Here is a 20,731-nt window from a genome sequence, read left to right as displayed (position 1 = left end):
TCCCCCCTTGTTACTGACACGAGTTATGCTTAGTACATTTGGTGGGGTAATGGGTCACACAGGAGTTAGAGGTCAGTATGTAGCGGTTTCTCTTTGCTGGTCCTTGTTTCTCCCACTGCTCCTTTGTCCTTACTTGTTTCTATGCTCTGGTGTGGGTCCTCCCACTGACTGCAGTCCCCTTGAGGGTGTACCTGCTCCAGCACAGAGCACCTCCTACTCTGACCTTGTTGCTCCTTTGGTACCCAGTGTTGGTCCTCTCAGTCTTGTTTTTTTCTACCCTTTCTTAAAACTTTTTTCATAGAGGCACAATCAACTTTGACTGGTTCAGCTTTGGCCTGCAGTGAGTCCGTTGCTGAGCCAGCTTTGTCTGACATGGGACAGCCCCATACCTCCTCTCACAGAGGCCACCCCCTGCAGCCCCACCACCGCTACCTAAACCTTTTTTATACCCAGTACGCTCATAAAGGGATTAGCATGAAGGCAAGCAAGAGTTAGGTTATTACAAATAGGGATTTTTGTTTTTCTCTTCAGATTTGTAAGCAGGCAGCTCAGTAAAGCTAAGGCAGTCATTTGAACTGGATTAGTTGATACTTGATATTACATATGTTAGCCATGATGGAAGACCTGTTGGAGTGTAACAAGACCTGTAGAGAGGTTACATGGAGTTCAAGTGCCTGTTCCAGGGTTACCCTGTGCTATTTGCAATGGGTGTACCCTGAAATGAAGGTTATGGGCTAAACTAAATCCACAGCTGCAGAAGGAAGAAGTCCCTGCTGCCTAAACTGATGTTGCTGAATTCCACAGGGGGGACCTTGTTGGAGACCCAGTAGCAACACGATGATCAAGGGGACGTATGTTAGAACCACCGAGATACCTCCTGTGCTTTGTCCCTTATGTGTAGGCGGTATGGTGCTGTGACTGCTGGCCTGGTGAAGGTTGGGATATTAAAAGTGTTGGCTCTTGCTGTTGGAGGGATGTTCATGTGAGAATGTGTTTTAAACAGCAAAGGTATGGTGTGAACTCAGTGAGTGTCTGCTGCACTGTGCCATGTAAATGCTTTCAGCCTGCAATACTGTGCATACTGTCTCTGAGAGTGTAATGTGCTTGAGCAACTGCTGATCAAGTTTACACCTGACCTTCCCAAACAGTAATTTTGTTTGCATATCATACACTTAATTGAGAGTGTCTCTTTTAGATGTGTGATTGGTGTCTCCTGACTGTCTTTTTTTTTTTTTTTTTTTTCTTCCTCAGAAGATTACATCTTATGTAACATGCTAGGTTCATCTGAATTGAACTCACTTTCAATTCCAAGCCATTTGGAGAAGCCTGGCAGAGGAGTCTTTCCTATAGGATATCACATCCCAGATGTCATATTATCTAGGTAGAAGTTCAGGGAGCAGCATGATATGCTATAACGTCTGAAGTTGATTGGGTTTTTAGTGCCTGCTTCCTGTAAACTGTGGCACAAAGAAATTCTATTGAACATAAATTTCTGAACTGCATCTGTAATTACCCATAGAAGTGTGAGTACAGACAAGGTAAGCTGTGTCCAATTTAATGTCACATCCTGCTCAGACGAGGGGGACAAGTGACTATAAGCGTTGATGGTTGTTTCAGAGAGACTGCATACACATTCTTAAAGAGACTCCAGAACCTGGAAAAGGTGCTTCCTAATCTTGCAGCTGAATCTGGGCAGGTGGAATTCATTGGTTTGTTTTATATACATCCAGTTGCAAGACTGGTATCGTATCCCTTTAGGAAGAGACTAATCACATTGTACTCAAGCTCTGATCACTCTCTCTGATTTGAAAGCATGTTTAACGCTTCTAATAGATTACAAATATATCAAAATGGGTTAAATTTCAACTTTCATTTAAGTGTGGAAGTGCCCAACAATATGGAAGGTTTGAAGAAAATTAATGAAATTTGAATTTCGTTAAAAAGGTCAGCTCTGTGGACTGTGGGAGACTGATTTTATTGGGAAATCCTTGGGATCACAGTGATGGTCTCTGTGGATCACAAGTAAGCTGTTTGATGGAAGACTGGTTAGTTTATCCTCCTGCCAGTACTGATGATAAAGTTGATCCATAAACATTGCCTTGTAAACATCTTGATTCTTTTGCTCAATATGCTTACTCTAAGAAACAAATTTTTGCTTTAATTAAAAGGATGCTTCTTCAGTAAAGTCAATTCTTGCAGGATTTCATAAAATACCCATACTATTTATTGCTGTCTTCCAGGGCAAGCAAGACATTGGACAGTTGAGGATCTTTTTCCTTCAGGAATGAACGTCATTACTGTACTAATGACATTGGACTTAATTTTGGAGATACTTTTCTGGTAAAAACATTTTCATGTCCTCGTGCTATAAAATCTAGATGGAAAGAACAAATGTGTATATTGAGGAATGAGGAAATGTATATGAGGGAATGAGGAAAAACTGCTCAGAATGACTGTAATGGGAGGATGCCTCAGAGTTGCTCCAAGACCATTTTGACCCATCTTGGTAACTGTCACTCTACTGAGAAAGTTCACTGTCCTCGTGAATCAATGTAGAGAACTAACTTGATATCGTTTGGAGTAAATACCAAGCCTGTATCTTCACCTTTCCCCATGTGCATAAATAGGCTTGTGCTCAGTCAAGCTGTGTTTTACTGTAGATAACTTCCATTTTTAAGGAGGAGCAAGTGACATGATTTGTTAGAGTTTGTTTTTGCAGAAGGCCAGACACACTGTTGTAAGCAGGTAAGTAGGCAGGCAGCAGGCAGATCTCACAACATGTGCTAAAATAATTCCATTTGCACTGCAGAGGAATGCAGCAGAAAAAATGATGACACTGAAGTCCTGGGGACAGTACCACTGTAATGGTGGACTTCATTCAGTTGCTGCATATTCTATGTTTACTTTGTCCTTGAAAATTTCACTAGGATTAAGCTGATCATGTACATAAGTGTTTATACAGCTGGAACAAAAGAAATGTACACTACATTTGAATCCCTTAACCATAACTCTCCAGCTATTAATAAAACAAGCATGCCAAAAAAATCTAGTCAGTTTTACAAATGAAAAGCCAGCTATTATTTTTCCTTCTGTACGTAACCAGAGTCTCCCTTTAGTCCTGTGGGACCATTGTGCAGTATTTAACTGTGTGATAAAATAACACTGAGTAGAATATAGTATGTAGTGGGCTTTATCGTCCTTCTCATTACAGGATGTCTCCAAAATGGGTGAGTACAGTCAGAAGGAATTAAGGATAGAAAAATGTTACCTGGAAATGTTACTTCTAATCTGGCTGTCATATCCTATAACCTTTCCACCTGGTGGTGGCTTTGCACATGACCGTCTCATTTTATTGCATTTTTACTTATGCTTTCTGTATTTTAAAGTGTAAAGCCAAAAGGATATTTGGTTTTCAATGAAATAACATCTACCCCAGAAGACTGAGTGAAGTATGATATGAAAATGTCCCTCGGAACTAAGACAATTCTTGCACTTTATTTTTTAAGTACTGAAGGCAAGGAAGTTGGCACTGAACACAGTCTGGAAACCAGAACTGGGACCTCCAGCAATACTGGTAGATGAACACTTCTTTGCCTGTTTTGCTGCCTAGAAACAGACAAAAGAGCAGTTTAGAGCTGGAACTGGAGCAGTCTGGAAGTTATAACTGTTTAGGACACAATCCCCAGTGTTCTTTGCAGGAAATTGTCTTTCTGCTCTGTTTTATAAGTGACTTGTACACGTGCTTTTTTTAAAGTGGACTGTACTGTTTTTGAGCTTAACTTTAGGCTCTCTGCGGTGATCTTTAACCTGAGTTCTAAAAGGAATCCTTCTATTCTGTATGATGATAAATTTATCAGACCCTTGGTTTAGCAAAAATTTTTCCAATTATTCCCCCCTGCTCCCAGAAGTCTGTGTGAGGGATGTGCTGCTAGAAGAGCTCTTGTTCTTAGGCAGGAATGAGTGCCATTTGGTAAAAAATAGTGTTGTTCTTTAACAGGCATAATCTTTTGTTTTTCAGAGGCAATAAAATGCTACAGCAGGGATGTACTTGATCCACAGGGCTGAACAGCTTGCTTACCTTTTTATGGCAATTTTAGCATTTGCATAACTAGGCATAAAAGTGTGAATGGCAATAGCTGATATGACCAAATGCCTCTCTCTAAGCTGCTATCCTGTCTCTGACAAACAAATGCAGCATTGTAAAGAAGAGTACAAAAACACAGCAGAAATGTAGTTATATTCAGGATCAGGGACTCCTAGAACTAAATTGTGGCATCTTTAGGTTTAATGACCTCTTATATACTTTAATTTCAATTTATCATCTCTTCCTTTGTGCTTATCTGAAGTCTTGGCATTCATAACATCCTGCTGCAAAGCATTCCACAACTTAACCACCTAATGTGTGAGCCTCCATTTTGCTTGCTGTGAACTGTCAGCATCTAGCTTCCCTTGATATCCTGTCCCTTTGTTGAAGAGACATTGTCTCCAAGCCGCTTGTGGCCTTATATAAACATGTGTCATATCTTTACTCAGTTGCCTTTTTTGCACTAGACTGAATAGACATTTTGCACTCCGAAGTCTTTCTATACCTTTTATTTAGCCCTTTTACCCTGCTTTGTGCTTAGATGAATTGGCTGAGTTATTGCTTGTTTGTGAAGTCACTGTTACTTTACTCCACTGGAGACATGGAGATTTGGTTATGTGGGAGAACAAGAAGAGCAGGAAAAAGAACACATGGGCTTGAAAAGTCAGAGTTGTCCAGTCAAATTCTCCTATAACTAGAGGCAACTATGCAAACACTGCTGCTTCTTTCTCTCTCATATGACACTCCGCGATAAGCTTAGGCTCTTCAGTAAATCTAAATATAAAAAACAATGTCACAAGAACAGAAGTAAAAAAATAGCAAAATCAACGTTTAGGTGAGGGTGAATACGGGTTGTCAAACACTAAAGGAAAATCAAGAGACTAGTAAGGTTGTGCTGTTGTGAATGTTTTATTAACTTGATCTTGTCTCATTTCATCTTTATGTACCAATCAAATTGGAAGCGTTCCAGTTTATATAAAAGAACTCAGTAAGCCCTTCATTTTTAGGAACATTGCAAAGGTCATCTTGCCAGATGTTCTAATTTCCTTTCTTTTGTATGAAAACTACTGATTGCCAGAGGAGGAAAACATATTTCCGTAAAAGATGGGGATGTCTAAGGATTTTTTTTTTATGTCCTCTGGTTGAAGTCCCCATTATTGTCAGTAAATATCAAAAATTTCCACAATGAGGTTTGACTTCAGTAATTACCTCTTTCAAAAGTTGAGTTTAGAGATCATGTAGAATGCATAGCCTTAAATTTTAGAATACTTTTCCCCCTGTTAAAGCTGTAGAGGTTTACTTTTAACATTTCCTGTTTTTAAATATTTAGACTTTTCAGTATCTGTAGTAGGACACAAAATTAATCAAATGGAAATATAGCTTATTAGCTCAATATATGTTCTTTTAGATGGTGCACATGCATTCAGATCAAGACCCTAAACACATGATGAAGATTTAATTTGCTGGAGAGAGAATATAATGATGCAGGGGTGACATGGTAAAGTGCAGATAAGGGCAGTTGAGTTTTCACCATAAGCCTGAGTTTGATCCTGTCACAAATAATCACACAAAAATTGTACTGGGCTCAAAGCCTAACCTTAACAACAAGATAAGTCTGCCTGTTGCTCCCTTGCACACCCCCACCCCCCGCCCCAGTTTGCTTCTATCTGTGAAGTACATTAACATTTCCAGCAACGTATGCAAGAAGAAACCAAGCTCCCAAGAGACCTAGTTAAAAGCTTTGCTATTCATCATAAGAAAATCAATTCTATAGTAGTTTTCTTCTGACCCAGAAAACAATACTGTGCTTTAATTAAGGAATAAAGACTGATTTTTGCATTTAATACTGAAAGGGTATACAGATGCAGTGATTTGTTAGAGTGGAATTGGTTTAGTCCTAGGACTTAGTTTTGATGGAGCATTTTAATAAATTGTTTTGTAAGAATGCATTAACTTTATTAATACAGAGCAGTAATTAATCTCTTGCTGGCTTCTGCAATGCAGATATAAAGCCCCCTGTAATGATATTCATGTGATGGCTTCAATCTTCTGAAACTATGAGACTGTCGTTTTTTCTTCTACTTAAATCAGGTGGCCACCTAAGGCATCAGATTGTTGGCATGGTATCTTGTCTGTGTTAGAAAAGGTGGGAAAGTTTTTCCAGCAGCTAATGTTGTTCTTCTGGCCCTGTTCCTTAACTTCACTAAGCCCTGCCTAGTTTCTTATACTTTCATTCACCTCATCCATTCTTTCTTTTTATTTAAAACTATTATTCTTGACATGTGATGTAACCCTGTGTGCAAACAGATGTAAGTCCCTTGTAACAGGCAGTATTTTGTATTGGCTTTATTTGGGAGGATCAGTGAGTTTGGTGTTACCAAGTAAGGGCAGCTACCCAGTTTCCTACATATATGTTTCCCACTTCTGTCACTGTTTTTTGACAACATGCAGTTGCTGCTGGAACTACCGTGAAGCCATGAGATGTCACTGCAGGGTTGAAAAATGAGCCAGTGATATTTGTAAGAAGTTTAAAAAGTAAGTTTTTAAAATGTGTTTTTATAAAGAATTTTCACCTTGCTGATGTATCAAATATGATTTTCCTAGGGAGTGAAGATTTATCTCTACAGAATTAAGGCACCACTTGTGTACTGTCATCCCATGAATGTGCCACAGGACCATTGTGGTCCAGAAACTTTTTCGGGTATTCTGCTGGTAGGTACAGTTTGAATGATCTGTTGGGAAGGGCAAACATTCAGTAGTGCCAGTCCCATACACTGACCAGTGGGCCCCCTACCCCCCAGGTAGAGGAGAGAGTAGCAAACCGCTATAGTTTTGAGACCTGAAATCAGTTGTTCAATAAAAGGCACAATAAAATAGAAACTGTGCTGCAGTAATAATTTAGCCTGCTATAGCTAGTGATAGAGCTGACATGCCTTTGGAATCAAAGTGATGGCAGATGAGCCTTTATTGTCTTTTAGGATAATGGAGTGTAAAAGGCAATGCATCAGGCTGATGAAACTAAACATCACCCTTTCAGGTGAGAAGCTTGCCTTGGAGCAAATGTCGTTTTTTTGTTGTTATCTGGTGTCAGATTTACTTTAGAAAACTTTGTAGCTCACTGTAGTGTTGCCAGTTCAAATTTGTATCAGTACTTTTATTGTTTTTTAGGAAATTGGCATTTAGTGAATGGGTTATAGGTCTGCTTCTCCACCTTTGACAGACCAGTATCTTGTGATTTACAGGAAGAAAGGAAGATAGTTTTTCCATTATCCTTTAAATTAGCCTCGATTTTATTTATTCTATAAATAGGGTTTATGAAATGAGATGAAACTACAGTAGAAGTTATACCACATGGAGTTTATTAGGTGAGCTTAATGATGCAACTCTGACTAATAAACTGATGCTCTTGCTGATAGTTTCAAGTTCACGTTAGGGTTGAGCTGTCTAAAACAAAGCAGTTGTGGCAGACTGACGGGCCTTGTCTTCATGTGCATTTGCACTATACGTGGTACATGTACATGTGCAAAAGCTGCTCTCTGAGGCAGATGTAGAAGTTAATAAACACAAAACTTTTACTTTGTTTAGTCTGTTCACATCTGTACTTATTGTCAGGTAAACTGAGACAATTTCTGTCCAACTTAAAATTTGTGTAATTTATCACTTCCAGATGCTGGATTGATATATCTTCATCTTGTCCATTGATTAAAAAAATAAATAATAAAAATTATTATGCATTTAAAGGTATCCTCTGGGGTTAAAGATTCTGATGCAGATCCTGAACAGTGTTGGGCAACTACAGTGACTACTTAGCAGAATCCTGAGCAGACTTGCCTCATTTGCTGTGACCTATTTTTCATTGCTAAACAACTCTGCAGAAAGAGAGCACAAAAAAATTGCTTAAATGTGCTTCCTTGAGTATAGGTACTTGTTTGTGTGTCTACCTTAAAAGCTGTCTTCATCTGAGATCTGCCCAGCCTCATGAAAAAAAAAGGTGGTGTAAATGAAGTATGAAAAAAATAGACTTGCAAAAGTGCACCTATGTGAATGTGCAGTCACAGGAAGGATGTTTTAATCAGAGATAGTGTATATTTGCCACCATTTAGTCCTTTCTCTCTGCATTCTTAAATTTTTCAAGTGGATTAGCTAGTTTTTCTCATGACCAGCCTTCAGGCTTGTAAATTTAGTGGTAGTTTTGCCCATGGCATGTAAATTTCCAAATTTAAGTTGACAGTGATGACAGCAGTAGTTTTCATGGATTGAGTATGTAGAGAATAAAAGAAGAGTTATGAAGAAGGACAACTTCAAATCTGAGGCCTGGAATCTGTGTCATGATAGGATTATTTTCTCAGGAAAATCTGTTATAAGCAGTGGACTACATAGTTTAACTTACTGCTTCTTTTGACTCATTATAAGAAATTTCCTTCTTTTGTATCTCCATAATCCAAAAATAGAAGAATTTGTGTCGTCATCTCACAGACTGTCATGCTTCTGCCAGCAAACTGGAAGGAACGCATCTTTTAAAATTAAAAGCACTACATTTTCTCTCTAAAAAAACCCAAACAAACAGTGCAGTTGCCCTGTTACTTAGTGTGCTGTAGTCCACACTGTGTAGATCAACTTGTGATGGGAGCAGAGATAGTTAATGTTTCTGGTGAATCTGTGATCTCTGTTTCAGCATTAGGTTGCTTTACATTATGGCTGCATCTCATCCTGCTTTTTACACCTTTTTCATTATTGTGTTCAGAAGGGATGGGCTTTTCTACTGAATCTCTCTTTCACTGGAAATGAACCAAAAGATCTCTCTGGTACCTTGAAGTAGTGTGGCCGGTAGAGTCAGTCTTACAATAGCTGGTCATTGCCAGTGCCAGGCAGTCTAAAGTGCAATAGCTTTTCTTTTATCTTCTAAGGAAAGAGATTACTGGAGAGGTTGGAATGAAAGCTCCATCTGTACGCCAGATCCTTGTCTACTGTAAACTCTGGTATTGAAGTCAGCAGTCCTTTGCTGATTCATATCCCAAGGGATATGTTGAATAGGAAATAAACTGGAAAAAAGCAAAATTGCTGCCTGTATTTCCTGAGACAGCTGATTGCTATAAAGCAGAAGAAAACAAAAAGTGTGTGGGTTTTGAGACTCTGATACATACAAGATGTTTCCTGGAAAACAAGATGACACAGCTGTAGGTTAAAGCAAGTCTAAAATAAAATGAAGAACTAAAGAGAAATTGTCAGGGTGCAGGGAGGGTATCAGGAGACCCAAGGCACGGCTGGAGCTGAACCTGTCTAGTGATGTGAAAAATAACAAGAATGGTTTCTTCAGGTATGTAGGACAACAAAGAAAGAGACAACAGAGAAAGAAACTGTACGCTGCCTGCCTGCACCCTCGCAAACCCCCTCAGCCCCCATGAGAGAAATGGGAGACCTGGCTACAACTGACATTGAGAAAGCTGAGGTACTCAACAACATTTTTGTCTTGGTTTTCACTGGCAAGCACTCTAGTTAAACTGCCCAGTTCACAGAATCCAAAGAGAGGGGCTGGGAGAATGAAGAACTGCCCACCTTAGGAGATGATCAGGTTTGAGACCATCCAAGGAACCTGAAGGTGCACAAGTCCATGGGACCTGATGAGATGGATGTGAAAGTCCTGAGGGAACATGCAGATAAAGTGGCTAAGCCACTGTCTATCATATTTGAGAAGTTGTGGCAGTCTGATGAAGTTCCCAGTGGCTGGAAAAGAGGAAACATACCCCCTCTATTTTTAAAAAGGGGAAAAAAGGAACACCCAGGCTGGTCAGTCTCACCTCTGTGCCTGGTAAGATCATAGAACAGAACCTCCTAGAAACTGTGCTAGGGCACATGTGAAGTATGGAGGTGATTGGTGGTGGCTAACATGGATTCACTAAGGGCAAAATGTGCCTGACAAATTTGGTGCCCTTTTACGATGAGGTTACAGCCTATTGGGACCAGTATTATTTAACATCTTTGTCAGTGACATGGGCAGTGGTATTGAGGGGACCCTCAGCATGTTTGCTGATGACATCCAGCTGTGTGGTGCAGTCAACATGCTGGAGGGAAGGGATGTGCAATCCAGAGGGACCTGGACAGACCTGAGATGTGGGACTGTGCAAACTTCATGAAGTTCAACAAGGCCAAGTGCAAGGTCCTGCACTGGGGTCGGAGCAATCCCAAGCACAAATACAGATGGGACAATGAGTGGATTGAGAGCAGCCCTGGGGAGGACTTCGGGGTAGTGGTGGATGGAAAACTGACTATATGAGCCAGCAATGTGTGCTCACAGCCCAGAAAGCCAACCATGTCCTGGGCTGCATCAAGAGAAGTGTGTCCAGCAGGTTAAGGGAGGGGATTCTATTCCTCTATTCCACCCTGGTTGAGACCCCACCTTCAGTGCTGTGTCCAGCTCTGGGGCCCCCAGCATAAGAAAGACAGGGACTTGCTCAAGTGGGTCCAGAGAAGGCCTGGAGCACCTCCCCTGTGAGGACAGGCTTGAGAGAGTTGGGGTTGTTCAGCCTGGAGAAGAGAAGGCTCCCGCGAGACCTTATAGTGGCCTTCCAGTACTTAAAGGGGGCTACAGGAAAGATGGGGAGGGGCTCTTTTATCAGGGCATGTAGGGATAGGACAAAGGATAATGTCTTTAAACTTAAAAGAGGGTAGATTTATGTGAGATATAAGGAAGAAATTCTTTACTGTGAGGGTGGTGAGACCCTGGCACAGGTTGCCCAGAGAAGCTGTGGCTGCCCCCTCCCTGGCAGTGTTCAAGGCCAGGTTGGACGGGGCTTTGAGCAACCTGGGCTAGTGGAAGGTGTCCCTGCCCATGGCAGGGGGTTGGAACTGGATGGTCTTTAAGGTCCTTTCCAACCCAAACCATTCTGTGATTATTCCAGCCTTCTCCCTTCATTGAGTAAATGCTATATGCAGACAGTGTGTTGTGATCCTTAGCATGATTTCAAAATCACAAAGTTTTCTGCGAGACAACCTTACAAGTTTATTAGTTAAGCTTATTAGTGAAGTTTAAATGGTTTTATATTCCACTGTAGAAAAATTCCATCCCTTAAAACATTGCTTAATGATCGAAAACAGGCTTATTGTTGAATTCCAGAACCCTTACCACAAACAACTTGAGATATGATTTGTTCAGGAAGTAGAAAATATGGTGGGGTATCATATGGTAGGGCCATTGCTTTCTGAAGGAGTGGAGCATGTAAATAACCTTGTTATCAAGCCGTTCTAACAGTATTTTTTTACAAGCTCTGGTCTTTCTCAGGCCTATGGTGATACATATGAAGTTCCACAAAAATAAAGTTTTGATAGTTTTTGTTTCAGAGTGTTTTACTTCAGAGAAAGATCCTACTGGTGAGATTGTGTTAAAAAACCCCTTCTCTTTTCTCGCAGGCTCCCACAGTTCCACTCCTCTGGGGCAGTGATGGGTGCATAGATTTGTACTCAGAGGTAACTGACAATACCTGGGTGACTGCAAAGTATCTTATCAGAGTGGTCAGCAAGATCCTTGCCTTGTGGAAAACCACATCCCAGGTAGTTCAGAGAGTGGAGGAGATAGGGGAAGAACTTTTCGAGTGAGTGTAGAAACTATCTTGTTCTCCCGTTAAAAACCCCGAAGTTTTCTATAGCTGTGATCTCACCCTCTTTTTCTGTGAGCTTTCTGTGATTAGTGCATCTTTTACTTGTCCCCCAGGCTGAGCTACCTGACGTGCTGTGCTAACCGAGCGCTTCCAGGATTCACAAGCATTGTTCAGATGAGTAGTGATCTGTTTCTTTGGGTTGTGGGAATCCATGATAAATGAACTGTTTGTATTGTATAGCTAATTCTCAATTGTTAATGCTTTAGGCTGCAGCTCCTGCGACAGCTGCATCGGTGACTTGCTACATGACAACCACCCTTCTCTCATTTATTCCTTTTTCCACTCCAGACCACATAGTCCTGCCCCCTTTTACCTGTATTGGTTCTAGCCTTTGCCAGAAGCTTCCATTTGCCACTTTTACTAACTCAAATAGTAGCAAGCTGTACTTAATTTTTTTTCTTTTTTTTTTTTTCTTTTTCTCTCTGCTTTTTTTTTTTTGAGTTTATTTTAGTGGGTGAAATTTGCTAAAGCAAGGGTCTGAGGCAAGTTAAGCAATGGTAGTCAACAGTGCAGGATGTGTCATGGAAGACAGGAGCAAGAATACCTTTCAGAGGCTGTGAGTTGTTAGCACCATGTGCCTTCTATTTAAGCTCTTTCAAACAATCCCTGTCCTCCAAATCCTATTGCCTCCGATAGCTTGCTATCATTTTGGGGCTTGTCCCCATCAGGTGCAAGTGCATTTTGCAGCCTTATGATGAACTGGCTTAAGGAAATGATCGAGCTGAGAAGTACCTGCAGAAGGAAAAAAAAAGTAATTTTTGACTGTGAGACTACTTCTACGATAAAGCACCCCACTCTCACCCTTTGAAGTTGAAGTTGGTGGGCCTAAGTTCAGGCTTTACTGTAGAGCATTGTCATAGCTAGCTCTTTTTGATTAGTTGAAATTAGAATGTCACTAAAGTCAGAGGTCAGGGAGACTAAAATTCTTGAAGTGATGCTTCACTGAATTCATGACTTCAGTGATATTCATCATAAAAATTTCTATTCCTCTGAAATGTGAATCCTGGTACCAGAGATGTGACAGCTGAAGATGTCCTCTAGTCTTGCTTATCTTCATGAGTACCAGAGAGTACATGAATGTGAATCGCACCGGTAAATTACATGGGTAGGCTCGATTGTTTTAGCAGTGCGTGTTTGACATCTGCACTGTATTTTGGCGACAGTTTAACTTAAGAGTAAATAATGTTAGTATTTGCATAGGTAGCTGTTATAATAAACATGCCAATATGGGATAGCAGAGTAGAATACTTATTCCATTCCTAAAATCCCCTAAGTGGCTGTGTGTGGGATTGTTAGAGTAAACCTGGTGTTTACAGGTTAGGAAATGCAGATTTGATACTGAAAGCTCACTCCTGACTCTTCCTGTTTATAATTGCAGTTTCCAATATTGAGCCTAATCCTGGGTCACAGCTCAAGGACATGGTGATATGAGGTTTAGGATGGTGCATGACACATCTTTGTATTTCTTTGATCCTGATGCAAACTTATGACTGATTCCGAGTTAGTGGCATCTCAAATGCTCAGGAAAATTATTGGCACTAGCATAGCTATCTCAATGGGTTTATTATTTAGCTCCTTTGCAGGAGTCATCCTCAGCTGATAGGAAAGCCTTAAACATGCTAAATTTTCAGATTTTATGGTAGGGAGCTGTCTGTGAGTATTCAGGAAAGGAGCACAGTGATGTTTGGCTGTTCTTTGCTTTCACTATCCACAGATGTAAATGTTAAATTCATATGGCCGCAGAATCTCTCATCAGTGGATTAGCTCAAAGGGACTTGTGCTTATGAACAAAGGTGCTGTGTACATTTACTACTGGGAGAAGGTATAGAGACAGCCTCTCTCCTGCTGCATTTTCAGTACTGCTTCCTGTTCTCCCAGGAGCAAAAGGAAGAGAGTGTCCTCAAACTTTTTTCTTGGAATGGTTACTTCAAACCAGAGCTGTTCGACTCCAGAAGAAGCACCTCTGCACAGGTGGTCTGACTAAAGATAGCCCTACTAGCACAGCAAATCTCTGACAAGTTACTAGAAATATCCTGAGCAAGCAGTTGGAAATTGGGGTCACTTTTTCTGTCTGTTCTGTTAAAAGGTAGCATTGAAATGGCCTGAAAAATCTCCTCCAGTTGATTACCTTCATCTCTATATATTTTGGTCAAGCCAGTAGCTATATCTATGCTTTTAAATTGTCAGCTGTAGAGGCTGTCTACTTTAGTAGGTGGAAGAATAAGTGATACAGGGTTTATATCACCCTAATCCACAGATGAGATTTTGTTGACAAAATTTATCAGTTTTAGTAGACTCTTTTGGGATTTTCATGTAAGTGATACCTATTGAATTAAATTGTGATGGACCCACATGAAGTTATGGACGTCTTGACTGCTGCTGTTCTGTCAATCTTTCAAAGTTTTTCCAGGTTTTTTTTTTTTTTTTTTTGTTTTGTTTTTTTTTTTAAATGGATGAACCTCTAATTTCCTCATAAAGCTCTCAAAACACTTTGAAGCTCTGAAATACAATGCATTTGTTGACTGCAAAGATCTGGGATTTTTCTTATTAGCTGTTGACAGCAGTACAGTTTCTAGAAACTTTCTGTGAGCTTCAGAACATAAATGAGTCCTTTATTTCTGTCATTCTGCTTGATCTTTCTCTTCTTTTTTGTTGGTTAGTTGGTGTGTGTGGTTTTTTTTTTTTTTTTTTTTTTTTTTTTTTTTTTCCTCTTCCAAGCATTCCAGGATGTGGCTATTACATATTCTGTATCCTGAGACTAGAGTAATTAATAGGGCGTAGGAAGCCAGGACACCTATTTTTAAGTGCTGCATTTGATGAGTACATTATAAAAAGGTGGTGAGGGACAACATAACCCCTGTGGAAACAATTCTGAAGAGTTTTGTGCTTCTCCATCCCCAATCCATTAATTAAAGAATCTGAAAGAAAAGCTGTATCCAGATGCTGTACTATACATAGCTGATGAACACAAGCTTGTTGATCTGTGTAAGTGAAAAGATATCTAGGAAGACTGTTGCTTTAATACGGTAGCTTTCAGCATTTTCCTTCCAATTTAAGTTTGAAATGTCTGAAAATATTTCTGTAGTGTGTACAAGAATTTTTATTACCTAGAAAAAATCCAGATAGATTTGATTACATAGTTGTTGCTGTCTCCTTTTCATTGAAGGGCTATTTACTGTCTATTGAGGTCAGCATCACCAGGTGATAGTGAGATGCACTTCCATGCTTAACTTTCAGAGGATCTGAAGAGCTCTGCTTTCAGTGTTTGGAAACACTTATCACGCTTTAAGAAGGGACTGAACTGCAGTTAAATTATCCATATGTCACTATCTTGGGCAATACAGTGTGTAAGATTCCAGGTTTTTTGGCTTTCTTGACATCAGAAAAAGTATAAGCATTTGTTCATAAGCTCTACTGCAACTGAACTGAACTTACAACCTTCTGTGGCAAAATTAGATTGCAGAAACATAATCGCTCATGTAAGAATTCCAATAAGTAAATAAAGGCATATGGTAGTCTTGAACTGAATCATTGGCCAGTAAATCTTAGTAGCACTCAGGGAAAGAACAGTGATGCTATATTTGTTGGGGTTTTTTTGTGTGGTCCTTAGGAAACACAGGATTCTTTTTTGTAGATGATGCTGTAGAGGCCAAATTTCATGACTGACTCCCTGTGCATATGCAGTATAAACCAGTGTTTAACTGTATGTTATCTCAAGGTATCTTTCCTACATAGGCTTTTTGGTGTGCATGAACAACTGGCTTTGTGAATTTAAAAAAAGAAAAAAAGTAGTAGAGGAGGTTATGTACACAGTTCTTTCTGGTTTTATTGGGACAAAAGGGACAGGGCTTTGAGGACTCAGCACCTCCAGTACCACTCCAGAGACCCAAATGATACTCCTACATCTGGCAAGTAGTCCTGTGTAATACTGAATAAGTAGATATGAAAAACTTTTCACAGGTGGTCTCTTATTGTGTGTTCTAGGAGTTTGTGTGTTGTTTTTTGTGTTTTTTTTTTTTTTTTCTTTTTTCTTTCCTCTGCATGCCTGATTTGTTGTGGTTTTTTTGGTTGTGTTTTGTTTTTTACTCTTGAGTCTAGCTTTTTTTTTTTTTAACTGAGTTCAGCAAAAGCTGTTCTTTGACTGCTAGGTATTCTGAAATGCCACATCTGAATGTGAGTACACAGTATTAGCAGGTATTTTTCTTCTTAACAATTTGGTTCCTTGGCTTCCCTCTGTAAAATGAGGCAAAAAGCATGCTCATTTTAAAAATGTGATATAGCTCATTTGAGCATTTAAAAGCTTGGTATTATAGTATTTCAAAAAAATCAGTGGACACTACTTTTTGAAAAAACACAGTGCTTTAAGGGATGCCAAATTATTTTCAGATTAATTTCCCTTCAAGGAGAAATTGGAATTTTTGACTCTTATTTTGGTTCACTGTGAAGCCACATTTAAAGTTCCCTAGCTCCTTGAAAAACTGTTTTGCCTACTAAGAGCTCCAATATAGTGATACTGTTTCTGAGGATTATTAACAAATGTTTCCATATATATTAACTTACACTATATCTAGTGCATGGGGAGTATCATAAAAAGTATTTTCTAAGTTACCTGCGTAAGTACTTTAGACACCTGAGAAAGTGTTACCTTTCCATACTTCTAGCATTTACTTTGGTTTGTTCTGATGATGTGGCAGTATATAAAGAGTGCTGTTTAGTTTTCGTTGCTTTTGCAACAGCTGTAGTTGTAAAGATGATAGGCATAAAGCCATTCAGCTCTGATTTGCCTGCATGCAATTTACATAATTCTTCCATAGATTCAAATCCAAATATAATATCATTCAGTCAAACAAACCCCGTTTGCTTCAGTCAATAAGCAAAGAGCCTTTGGATAAACAAAATTTGTTCCAAATGATTCAAAGTAAAATATGCACCTAATAATAATATTAGGATGCTTCAGAAATGTATATGTAATGTCCTTGGGCTAAAATCTCTGCTTTATTGATATTACAAAGACATTTCATTTGACAAGACATGATGAGCTTTGAGCTAATTATGGGTGATATGGTAATTTTAGTGGTTTGCAGTAAAGAAAGATAGGATGAGAAAAGCTGTTGCTTTTTCATTTCTTCGAGAGTCATGACAATGAGAAAAGCACTGAAAAGTTTCATAGGTAATGTTAAAATGAACAACATCTTGCTTTCTTTATTTCTTATTACAGGAGGTATATATTTTTTGCATCTTACTGAAAGCTTGGTTTAAATTTTATTTACTTACTCTAAAAAACTGGTTATAAGCAATTATAAGCCTAGAACTGGCAAGAAAGAGGCTATACCTCACATTTGTGGCTGTAACATTACAGTTTTGCAGTTGTTTTCAGGGCAGATTTTGTGAAGATATTTACAAGCAAAAGCCTTGGTTCTTTCTAGCTTCATATTTTCCTGCTATCAAAAGTGGTAGATTGTGGAAAAACTGCATGATTTTCAGGATTAGAACTGAGAGGACAATTAGGTTCTTAGAAAAGTGATATTAGCAGAAGTTTTACATCTATTGATTATTGCAAGGTTACAGTTTTCTTATGTAAAGCTTTTATAAAGGAAGAACCTGCATCTTGCCACCATCAGTAAGCTCAGATTGTTAGAGTCCCATTTCAAAGGTATGTCTAGCATATATTAGCAGATAATGTACTGGTGGTTCAAAAACAACTGTGAAGTTACATGTAAACTGTTGCCCTCAATTTTGAATTCCCCACTTTGTGGTAGTTCAACATGAGGTGACTTACATTATTTGTATTCTAAAGCAGGACTTTTTATACAAATAATTTGTTCCAGATGAGACTGGGTTTGAGTACTTACTCCTGTGTATAGGATGCTTTCCCACTCAGTGTTCTTGGGAGCAGGAGACTCACATCTGCTAGTTTTATTAAGCACTTTTGGCTTTGAGAAGCTGCTTTCATGAATGAAATGTTTGTGTTTAGTTCACTTAATATCCTTTACTGAATGAGTCACTGAAGCACATGTGGGTAAAGTTGATATTCTTAGTCTTCATGCTGTTCACATTTGTCTACTTTCCAGTCAAAGGAACTGTTAAGGATATGACAAATTACTTGTATCATCCTCCAGATTTAGCTGGCCCATTTTACAAGACCTGTCAAATGGTTTTGGTTTCCTGCTTTAATGTTTTTTATTGCTCACCTTTGTATTTTTTTCTATAAGCAAACAAAGTTGATCCTTGGTACTGCCATGATACTACATGTCTTACATGAAGTAGGTCTAAAGCCAGGATTGACAGGAAAGACGGGAAAAACAATAATAAATGCATCTCCTGCTCCATAAGGACTTCTTGTTTTGGGAAAAAGTACTCCTTGTACCAAGGGATCTCTTTTGACCTTCTTTACTCCCTTAGTAGGAGGCAAACCACCTTGCTGTGAAATACATAGAAACGTATATATACACGTTATTGCTTACAGTCCCAAATTATCATATGAGGTCCCCTTATGACCTTCTTTTATTGAGACCAAAAACCAAAATGGTTAGGAGTTTGAAAGTGAACTTGCTCTAGGTCAGAATGAGTCATTGCTAGGTAAGAACTCATTTAACAAGGTTAAAAGACTCTTCACATTCACAGTTCCATTTACAGCGTTTGATTTTCAAATTCTTTCACCCATCTGGGATGAAAGGTAAAAGGTAACATTCAGCCTGACTTCTTTCTTGAGGAAACTAAACCAGGAGAAAAGTCTAAAGCCATGGTATAGTATTGGTCATAATTTAATGACAGCATGGTATAGTCTCATTTAATTCATACACTTAAAGGCAAACTTTAATTAACATCAACTAAGTATAGCAATTAAATGAGGATGTGATTAGTAAATAGCTATTTAGAGGGTGTGCAAAGTGAAGAAGTGAAAGCTTGTCAGGCCCTCAGAATAGCCAGCTGTGATCTTAGAGAATTCTGGTTAGATCTTATTTTCAACCAATTGGGTTTTCAGCTATTTGTTTTATTTTATTCTGTGGTAAAGATTAGCTTTCTGGGGAAAAAAAAGAGAGAAGAAAAAAAAAAAAGGGACTTTTCACTGAAGACTTCCCAAAAGCAAAGTATTGGGGGTTGGGGCAGGCACCAGAACAGTTTCAGAAATTTTGTTTGAATCTTACAGAATATTTAGTTCTGCTACCCGTCAGGCAGCAAAGACAGCTCTGCTTGTCTACCACCAGCTTTATCTCTTCTTAGAGGAGGAGAGACTGCAACGCATTGTGGGAAGTGCAGGCTGGTCATGCTGACCTGGGGGAAGATGGGTAGGTAGAGCAGGTTTTTAAAGGGTGCTGAGAGCTCAGGTCTTGATCCTGAGGGGATATAAATATATACTTCATATATTCAACACATTTGACTTCAGGAGGGACTACATGGGTATGGTTACTTCAGATATGGAGACATCATAATTAGCTGGGTTCTCTGATAGATGCTTTGGTTTTTGGGGATCCTCTTGACTGATGAGAGAACCTATTATTTGATTTTTAATTTCATGGCAGGTTAATAGCTGTTTGAGGCTACTAGAATACCAGGGTCCACTTAAAATTTTTTGTTAATGTGTACTCATTGCAATTTTTGCTGTTTAAGCCATCAGGAAGATACAAGTATGAATGATAATGAATGTTTAAGGATAACAGAATAACATGCTAATTATTAAGCTTTACTCAGCAAAGAAAAATAGACGATAGACTTATAAAAAGTGCACCAAATACTAAAATGGAAAATCATTATGTCTTTCCATTCTTTAAAATCAAGTCAGCATGTAAACATCCATCCCACTAGCTTGCAGACAGGCAGACACCAATTCTAACAGTAAATGAAATTGACTTTTAATGTCAGTCAGTTTTTCCATTTAAGACTGGGTGTAGACACCTAATGGGCTGGTTGTGTGCTTGTATGTACGTATGTCAGTGTGGGGGTGTTCCTATCTTTGTGGCCACATCCTTTCCAGCTGTGGCTGCTTGCCCTTCTAAACAAAACCGCTCTTTGGAACATCTGGAACCTCATGTTGATCACATTGACTTCCTAAGTCAGGTAAGTCATCCAGGGTCTCCTTTCTTGGATCAGTGTCTGGCCATATGATTGTACCTGGAATCATTAAGAGAGTCCTTTCTCTGAGAAACCTGCAGCAAGTAAAGCTGCAACTTTTGTCCTAAGACATTTCAGTGCTAACGAAAAGGTAATGTACTTGTAGGAAAAAATGTGCCTGTAGAGAAGAGACAAATGAAGAAATCTTTTTGTTGGTTACATAAAGAGCTGACATCTAGAAAATACTTTGCATTATTTTTACAGCAACATTTATCCTTCTTCTGGTTAATACAGGTGTCTTAATGGTGAAAGTTCAGCATGTGGACATGCAAAGGAGAGTGGTGAGGCGGGAGGGTGGAATGGATTTCTCCTGGTTTTACTGTTTGGTGAAACCAGGAAGTTCCACAGATGGAATCCAGGCTTCAAATTCACTTTAATGAGAGAAAAGGGGGTGGCAGAGGAAAGGGATAACTAACTGGGGCATGTGAACTGAAGCTGTCTCTCTGCTGCACTCCAGGACTCAGGCTTTTTCCAAAGACTTCAGAAGGAATGAAAGCATGTAAAGGCTGAAGAAATCTAACTGGAGTACTTCAGTAGGTAGGAGAAAGCTACATAATCACATTTGTTTGCACTGGTAGAGGTGGGATTTGAGGTTGTCACTAAGAAAGATTGTGTTCCTTCTTTTGGTATATACAAATGGAAGAGTGAAAATGTCCCCAAACCAGGCTGTGCAGGGAGATCCTGCATGCAACATGTTTATAAGTTTATAGGTGAAAACCAGATGTTGCCTCAAAATATCCATGCTTTTGATAGTGTGCTCAAGAAGTGTATTAGCATTTGACCATGCATTTTGCTCTGGAAGCAAACACCTACAGAATGACTTTCTTTTACCCGTGTAAAATGTTGAAGTAGCTGAAGATAAAATTGGGACATTAGTTGA

At 39.2% G+C, this 20,731-nt stretch overlaps 1 protein-coding gene across 3 annotated transcripts in view; it reads left to right on the top strand.

Annotated features, from left to right (window-relative positions):
- Window positions 1–2,247: 2,247 nt before the first annotated feature.
- The window catches only part of LOC113477236 (collagen alpha-4(VI) chain-like), a 70,172-nt gene continuing 51,688 nt past the window's right edge, over window positions 2,248–20,731 (top strand). Inside the window, exons 1-5 of one of the 3 annotated variants that reach the window (XM_026843450.1) lie at window positions 2,248–2,340; window positions 6,689–6,785; window positions 7,063–7,121; window positions 11,492–11,673; window positions 19,715–20,388. The gene's annotated coding sequence lies outside the window, so the exon portion shown is untranslated. Of the gene's footprint in view, window positions 2,341–6,688; window positions 6,786–7,062; window positions 7,122–11,491; window positions 11,674–15,872; window positions 15,913–19,077; window positions 20,389–20,731 lie in introns of those variants that run through there. The other 2 variants (XM_026843448.1, XM_026843447.1) reach the window with 2 other exon arrangements.

Source organism: Athene cunicularia, assembly GCF_003259725.1.
Source record: "Athene cunicularia isolate RWA chromosome 2 unlocalized genomic scaffold, athCun1 chr2_part1, whole genome shotgun sequence".
NCBI classification, from domain to species: Eukaryota; Metazoa; Chordata; class Aves; order Strigiformes; family Strigidae; genus Athene; species Athene cunicularia.
The sequence above is the reverse complement of the archived record's forward strand: the minus strand, read 5'-3'. Positions and strand labels throughout refer to the sequence as shown.